Source organism: Bos javanicus, chromosome 17, assembly GCF_032452875.1.
Source record: "Bos javanicus breed banteng chromosome 17, ARS-OSU_banteng_1.0, whole genome shotgun sequence".
NCBI lineage: Eukaryota > Metazoa > Chordata > Mammalia > Artiodactyla > Bovidae > Bos > Bos javanicus.
This window is the reverse complement of record NC_083884.1, coordinates 55,205,222-55,213,137: the sequence shown is the minus strand read 5'-3', so window position 1 is coordinate 55,213,137 and position 7,916 is coordinate 55,205,222. Positions and strand designations below refer to the sequence as shown.

The 7,916-nt window shown below is 41.5% G+C and overlaps 1 non-coding gene across 1 annotated transcript; it reads left to right on the top strand.

Moving 5' to 3' along the window:
- Positions 1 to 4,411: 4,411 nt before the first annotated feature.
- On the top strand, positions 4,412 to 4,518 carry LOC133229310 (U6 spliceosomal RNA). Its single transcript, XR_009730535.1, has one exon. It is a non-coding gene; the product is annotated as a U6 spliceosomal RNA (small nuclear RNA).
- Positions 4,519 to 7,916: the final 3,398 nt, after the last annotated feature.

The window sequence follows — 7,916 nt, the reverse complement described above, 5'->3', positions numbered from 1 at the left end:
GTGCATTACCTCTGCCACTGCTACTGCTGCTGCTGCTAGTTGCCTCAGTCGTGTCCGACTCTGTGCGACCCCATAGACGGCAGCCCACCAGGCTCCCCGTCCCTGAGATTCTCCAGGCAAGAACACTGGAGTGGGTTGCCATTTCCTTCTCCAGTGCATGAAAGTGAAAAGTGAAAGTGAAGTCGCTCAGTCGTGTCTGACTCTTAGCGACCCCATGGACTGCAGCCTACCAGGCTCCTCCGTCCATGGGATTTTCCAGGCAAGAGTACTGGAGTGGGGTGCCATTGCCTTCTCCAACAGTAGCCCTCAAAAAAATGATATTTGAGAAAAGCTATTTTAAAAACGGAGCTCCAATTCCTCAGGGTGCCCCACACAGGTCTTTATGATCCTTGCCTGTATCAGTCAGGGTTCAGTCAGAAAACCACTATGAAGAAAGGATTACAGGGATGAGACTGGGCATAATGGTGGGAGCTGGTGGAGGAATCTATTCAATGACCTTGTCCCTTAGATAAGTTGTCAAGGAGGAACCCTGGGTTTGAATAAGAGCAAGGACAAGGTAGAACCTGGGAGGATGAAGCTGGAGCCTCAGGAACTGAGAGGACTGATTGGCACTGGTGTCTATAGTGCCTGGGGCCCTGAGTTGATCTTCAGAGCATGAAAACATGGCTGATTTCACATCCATCTTCCAAAACTCACACAAATTTCTCTTGTGGCCCATGCTAACCCAGAATTATACAAGGAAGGTAATTTTGGAAAAGGAGTTCTAGCCCAGCTGGACACAGTATAAGCCACTTCATGGACCAGTGGGACACTTAGCCTCACCAGCCAGCACTGCCCAGCTCATACCTTCCACTCCAGCCATGATGACTACAGTTGACCAAGGAACAAAACAGGTTTGAACTATGAGGGTCCACGTACATGCAATTTTTTCCAATAAATATGTACTACAATGGCTACATGATCTGAGGTTGGTTGAATCTGCAGATGCAAAACCAGAAATTTGGAGGGTTGACTGTAAAGTTATAGGAAGATTTTTCAACTGTGTGTTGTAGAAGTGGACACCCCTAATATGTCTAGAAAAGGCAACTGTACTTGCCTTTTCTAGACATAGTCTAGACATTTTCTCACTTCACCCCTGCTGTTCCCTCTGCCTGGAATGTTCTTTCCCATCATTGTCTAGTGCTCACCTCTTCCTACGTCTTCAAGATCTGATCAAACGTCACTTCCTTTAGGAAGTACCCTGCAGTATCCAGGCAGAGGGGAAGATGGGTGGGCCCATAAATACAGAAGATTGTGCAAAAAGCCATGGGATCTTTCTCCATAAGCCTTGATATCTTCAGAAAAGCTGCTAAAATTCACTAAGGGGATTTCTTTTAAAAAACAGTGATGAGGCTAGGTTTCTTATCTGGGTTTGACTCAGGGGGGAAGCAAGAAAGCTCACATAGGGACTTCCCTGATGGTCCAGTACCTAAGACTCCACATTCCCAACACAGGGGGCCCAGGTTTAATATCTGGTCAGGGAAATAGAGCCCACATGCCACAATTAAGAGTTTGAGTTCACATGCCACATCTAAAAGAACCTGCATGCTGCAACTAAGACCCAAATAAGTGGGGCTTCCCTCATGGCTCACTCGCTAAAGAATCTGCCTGCAATGCAGGAGACTCAGGTTCGATTCCTGGGTCGGGAAGATCCCCTAGATGAGGAAATGGCAACCCACTCTAATATTCTTGCCTGGAGAACCCCATGGACAGAGGAGCCTGGCAGGCTACAGTCCATGGGGTCCCAAGAGTCAGACACGACTGAGTGACTTTCACTTTCACTTTCCAATTAACAAAAAGTGGGGGGAAAACAAAAAAGAGAAGTTAATTAAAAAAAAAAAAAAAGCTCACATAGACACAAGAGCCCTGAGACAGGGAGTAGCTCAGGGAAGAGAGAAGCATTAGGAACGGACGGAAACTTTGGGGACACTTGAGACTGCCTTCGGGGCTGTGACCTGTTTCACCGAATCTCCAAAGGGTCATGAGCAACATATTATGCAGCTGTGGTAGACTGGATTATCCTTCTCAAGTCTTCAGCCCCTCCCCCATATGACCTTGAAGGGCTTGAGAGTGAGGCAAGTATATTTCCCTGTCCTGTGGATATTGTACTTGGACTTGACCGTAGGATATTTTTTTCAGCCAACAGAATGTGGGCAGAAGTGATGTGCTAGTTCTGAGCCAAGCTGTAAGGAAACCTTCCATGTATCTGCTCACCTCCTTGTGCTTCAGCTATTCACCATGAAAGGAACATACCTGAGCTGTTGCAGAGCCAAAGAGGGTGAAAGACACATAGAAGAAGCATGTGGAATATGCTGGAACTCATCAGCAACCAGAGGCCAAGCCCCAGATGATTCCAGCAGAGCTACAGTTCACTCTATACTAATAAACAAGAAAATAGATGTTTGTGGTTGGCTTTTAACAACTAAATTGAAACATGATTCACATACCGTAAAATTCACCCATTCAAATAATACTATCCAATTTTTTTTGGCAGATTCATGCAGCCATCACTATAATCAATTTTAGAACATTTTCATCACCCCAAAAGAAAATTGCATATTCAATACATTAGCAGTCTTTTCCCATTTCTCTGTTCACTGTTATACGGCGTTATTGTAGTGACAGCTGACATATATATATATACACACACACACACACACAAGATATTAGAAATGCATCCAATGTTAGCAAGCTCAAATTTCACATTCTTCTTAATAGAAATCCAGGATAAGAAAGGTTTGTGTGCACACATCTACACAGAATTCCCTATACACATTCACACAATCCTATACATGCTTAGACACACATCCACTTCTACAAACGTTTCACACACCCACAGTCAGACACAGACTCACACTCATGTTTAGTGATACAAAGATTCATATATAGACTCATCCATACACATTCACAATTACATACTTGTAGACATACACACTCACACAGCAATTTCCCAACCCTGTCATTTAAATAACTCATGACATTTTTTCTATATCTACATATCACATATGCTTTTATTTCCTTATTTTTTTCCTTTGAATGACTCACATTTTTATTTAAATAAACTGGTTTTTAAAAGAAAGTGCTATAAATGGAGGGTCCTCATCTTTCCCATTAGCTCTTGACCTTTCTTTCCACCAAACCCAAGCATATCTACTATAAGTGGAAGAGGGGACTGGGTGTCACCACCTTCAGGAAGCCCCTGACCACGCAGTTCACATATCTTGCACTTAGAAAGACCTCCTGCTTACTTTAGTGCTCTACTCTCAGCATCTTGGAATTCTTAATACTGTATTAACTATAATTATAATGCATTTTCATTTTGCCTTGGAAAACACAAAGTCTGTAGCCTCTTCTGCCCTTGAGCACACAGAATATCCCAGCCTCGGAGACATTCAGGGCTCCCTCCATTGGAGAAGCTGACCCAGGGCAGGTCACATGTCACACAGCCCGGACCTTGGAGTGCCAACAGGTGGAAGTTCGAATCTCAGCCCTATTTACCAGCTGGGTAACCTTGGGCAGGTTACCTACCCTGACAGAGCACCCAGGACAAGAGTACAAATGGAGGCCCACAGGCCTTGTGTCTAAAAGTCTTCATGGTAAAAATCAAGCTCACAAATTTGTCAAATAAAACATGTTCTAACCTCTTATTTTAAAAAATATATGTTCATTAAAATAGTCAAAATATACATGTAAAGCTATGTTTTTTATATGTCTGAAAATTGGCAAAATATCAAAGACAATGGAACTAAATTATGTTGTATTGATGTAACAGTGATATCTAAATGAGAAACTTTTAAAAAGTATAATTAAGAAATTTCTATGTATTTATTCCATAAAATTTGTTTTTCTTGCCTTCATTTTAGCAAAATCACTCACACTGGTTTTTTTCTTTTTCTGGCCATGCCACTGAGCATGCAGGATCTTAGTTCCCCAGCTGGGGATCAAGCCTAGGCCCCTTGCAGCGGAAGTGTAGAGTCTTAACCACTGGACCACCAGGGAAGTCCTTCACCCTGTTGTTATAATCAAGATTTTTATGTAATTGTGTGCTATTGGCAGTAATGACCTGAAGGAATAAAAAATAAATTGAAGTTACAGATCAAAGGACACAAAACTTGAATACATTTTCATAAAATGTGTAAATTAAAATTTTTTAAATTAGAAAATTAAAAATATTTTAGATATTTTCTGAAGTTATTCTTCTAGAATATTTTACTTATGTTTTTTCTTTTAAAATTAAATACTTTAATTATCTTTTAAAATCAAAAGGCAAAATACAAATGACACAATTAAAGTAACATTTTAAGATAAACTGCTTTAATAAAGCTAGAGATGTTAATTTTTAAATTTAATTCCAATAAATATTAAAAAATAAGTGCTTGCTTTGGCAGCACATATACTAAAATTGGAATAATACAGAGAAGATTAGCATGGCCCCTGCACAAGGATGACACACAAATTCATGAAGCATTCCATATTTTTGTAAAGTAATTAGCCTTCAATTAAAATAAATCAATTAATTAAAAATAAGTAAATGGGAAGGAAATCTGAAAAAGAGGGGATATATGTATACATATAGCTGATTCACTTTGCTGCAGCAGAAACTCACACAACACTGTAGAGCAACTAAACACCAACAAAAATGAATTAAAAAAAGAAGCAGCAAAAAATAAAACTGCTAACAATCCTAGAATCCAAATGTCTTATAGTTAATGTAAAGAAACATAGCACACTTCATGCATTTTACATCTAGATCTATGTATATTCAAGTTTAAGAGTGATGTGAATCTTTAATATTTCAAAATGATCCTCTGCTGCTGTGTTAGTTACATATTGCTATATACCAAATTACCATAAATTTAGAAGTTTAAAACAAGACAGATTTATTATCTCACAATTTCTATGGTCGAGTCCAGACTCAGGGACTTCCCTGGCAGTCCAATGGTTGAGATCCCAGTGCAGGGGGCACAGATTGATGCCTGGTCAGGGAAGTAAAATCGCGCACGAAAAAAAAAGAATCCAGATTCAGTTCACCTCTTATTAAACTGCAGTAAAGATGTCAGTCAGGGCTGGGGTCTCAGCTGAGATTCAGATGGGGAAGGAACTACTTCCAAATTCATGTGGTGGTTCAGGACTCAATTCTTTATGGGCTGCCAGACTGAGAAGAGAATCTCAGCTCCTTCCTGGCTGTTGGCTGGAGACCATCCTGTTTCTTGCCATGTGAGTCTCTCCATATGGCTTACCTCATGAAAGCCAGCAAAGAAGAGTCAACAGGGAGAGTCAGCAAGCAAGACAGTAGTTACATCTTATGCAAGGTAATCACAGATATGAAATCCTATCAGCCTGGCTGTATTCTATTGGTTAAAAGCAAGCCACAGATTCTGTCTACTCAAGAGGAGAGAAGATGACACAGGAGTGTGAATGCCAGAAGGTGAGAATTAGGTGGGGGGAGCAGGGGCTGGCATCTTAGACTCTGTACCCCATAATGGCCATGCACCTTGCTTGCAAAGATTGTACTAATGTGTGAGTACATTCAGAACCACAAACTGGAATGCAAGGAGAAGCCTGAGAGTTCCTTATGCATTTATGCTATCAAAGAGGAAGGATTCAGCAAGATAATATAGTATATTGAGTTGGCCCAAAAGTTCATTTGGATTTTTCCCCTAAGATATTCTGGAGGGACTTCCTTTGTGGTCCAGTGGTTAAGACTTCACCTTCCAATGCAAGGGGTGCTGTTTTGATCCCTGGCTTGGGGAGCTAAGATCCCTCATGCCTCACAGCCACCCCCACCCCCAAAGAAGCAGAAGCAATACTGTAACAAATTCAATACTTTAAAAAAAGATGTTCTGGAAAAATTTGAGGGAACTTTTTGGCCAGCCCAATATTTGCTCTTATCGGAATGCTTCCAATTTTCAAATTATCCCTCCACTAGAACCAGAACTAGAATGTTCATCTCCAATGCTGACAGCAGCACTACCCATGAACCTTTCTTGCATTCAGACACAACTGTTATTTTAAAGTCTAAGAAATGGGGAGATGTGCTGAATGATGTTAATCAGGAAAGAGTACGTTTAGGACTACAGGTTGCTCTGTGACAGCCCTGGATGCCAAGTGACAGACATCTCCATGTGCTTTTAATAAATTCTTTCTTTCTTTGTGCATTGTTGTTTGTTGTTCAATTGCTAAATCGTGTCCAACTCTTTGTGACCGCATGGATGTAGCACCAGCCTCCTCTGTTCTCCACTATCTCCAACGGTCTGCTCAAATTCATGTTCAAGCATTTTTTACCCATGCTTATGATATCTGAGAATGCTTGAGCATCCTAACATGGCAGCTGATTCCCTCAAAAAAAATAATCCATGAAAGAGAGCAAGAGCACAAGGTAGAAGCCATATCTTTTATGACCTAGTTTTAGAATTCACACACCATCATTTTTGCAATAATCTTCTAGTTACACAGGTTATTCCTATTCAATGTGGGAGAGATCTGTACAAGGGTATCTGCGGTAGGCAGAATCCTAAAATCGCCCCCAAGACTCCTACTTCCGGGTGTATGTGCCCAGCAGAATCTTCCCTCCCTTGGGTGTGAGTGAGATTTGTGAGTATAATGGGCTGTCACTCTCATGGTTATGTGATGCTATCTGGCAGAAGAGATTTTGCAGATGTAGTTAAGGCCCCTAATCAGTTGACTCTGAGTTAATCAAAAGGGAAAATATCCTGAGTGGCCTGAACTAATCAGGTAAGCCCTGAAAAGAGATCAAGAAAATTTAAAGCAAAAAAGAAAACAAAAGGCAAAAAAGATTTCTCTTGCTGGCTTTGAAGTAAATAACTATGTACAAACTGCCTATGGAGAAGGCCATTTAGCAAAGAGCCAAGAACACCCTCTAGGAGCTAATAGTGTTGCCCAGTCAACAGCTAGCAAGAATATGAGCACCTCCATTAGACAACCAGAGGGAAATAAATTCTGCCAATGACCCAAGAACTCAGAAGAGGACTCTGAGCCTGAGATGAGATCACAGCCCCATTGACACCCGATTTCAGCTTTGGGAAGCCCTGAAAACAGATCTTCTGATCTACAGAAACTGTGAGAATAAACAAGTGCGGTTTTAAGCTGCTAAATTTATGGTAATTCGTTACACAGCAGTAGAAAATGGATACCAGTGTGAGTATCAGAAGGCAAAATTACTGGGGGCCATCTTGAGACTGGCTACTAGAACCTGATACTGTTAGATTTTTAATTTTTGTTTTTCTTGTTAGTGTCAGTCCACTTATCTTCCCTCTCATATGTATACCTTCTTTACACTTCACTCACTCACTCAACTTCTCCTCCCTTGATTCCTTCATTCCACAACAATTCCTGATCCCCTACTTTATTCTCACACAGTGGGTTACTGGGGACACAGAAGCGAGTCACGTGTGTTTCCTGACCTTCCAGAGTTCTAGTTTGGAGCAGGAACATTCCATGGTATTCCTCAGTCTCCTTAAAGCTACTCCCAACATAAGCCGTACATGGTTCAGACCCCAGGAGTTTTCAGAAACCTGTTTCAGCACATTGATCCATCACCAAACCACAAATTTAACCCCCAAAGCATTGAAGTACAGCAGATGCTGCTGAAGTTTCCAAGTAGAGACCAAGGATGGTATTATATCATTCGCATGCATGTGCAATAAGTTGCTTCAGTTCAGTTCAGTTCAGTTCAGTCGCTCAGTCGTGTCCGACTCTTTGCGACCCCATGAATCGCAGCACGCCAGGCCTCCCTGTCCATCACCAATTCCCTGAGTTCACTCAGACTCATGTCCATCGAGTCAGTGATGCCACCCAGCCATCTCATCCTCTGTCATCCCCTCCTCCTCTTTCCCCCAATCCCTCCCAGCATCAGA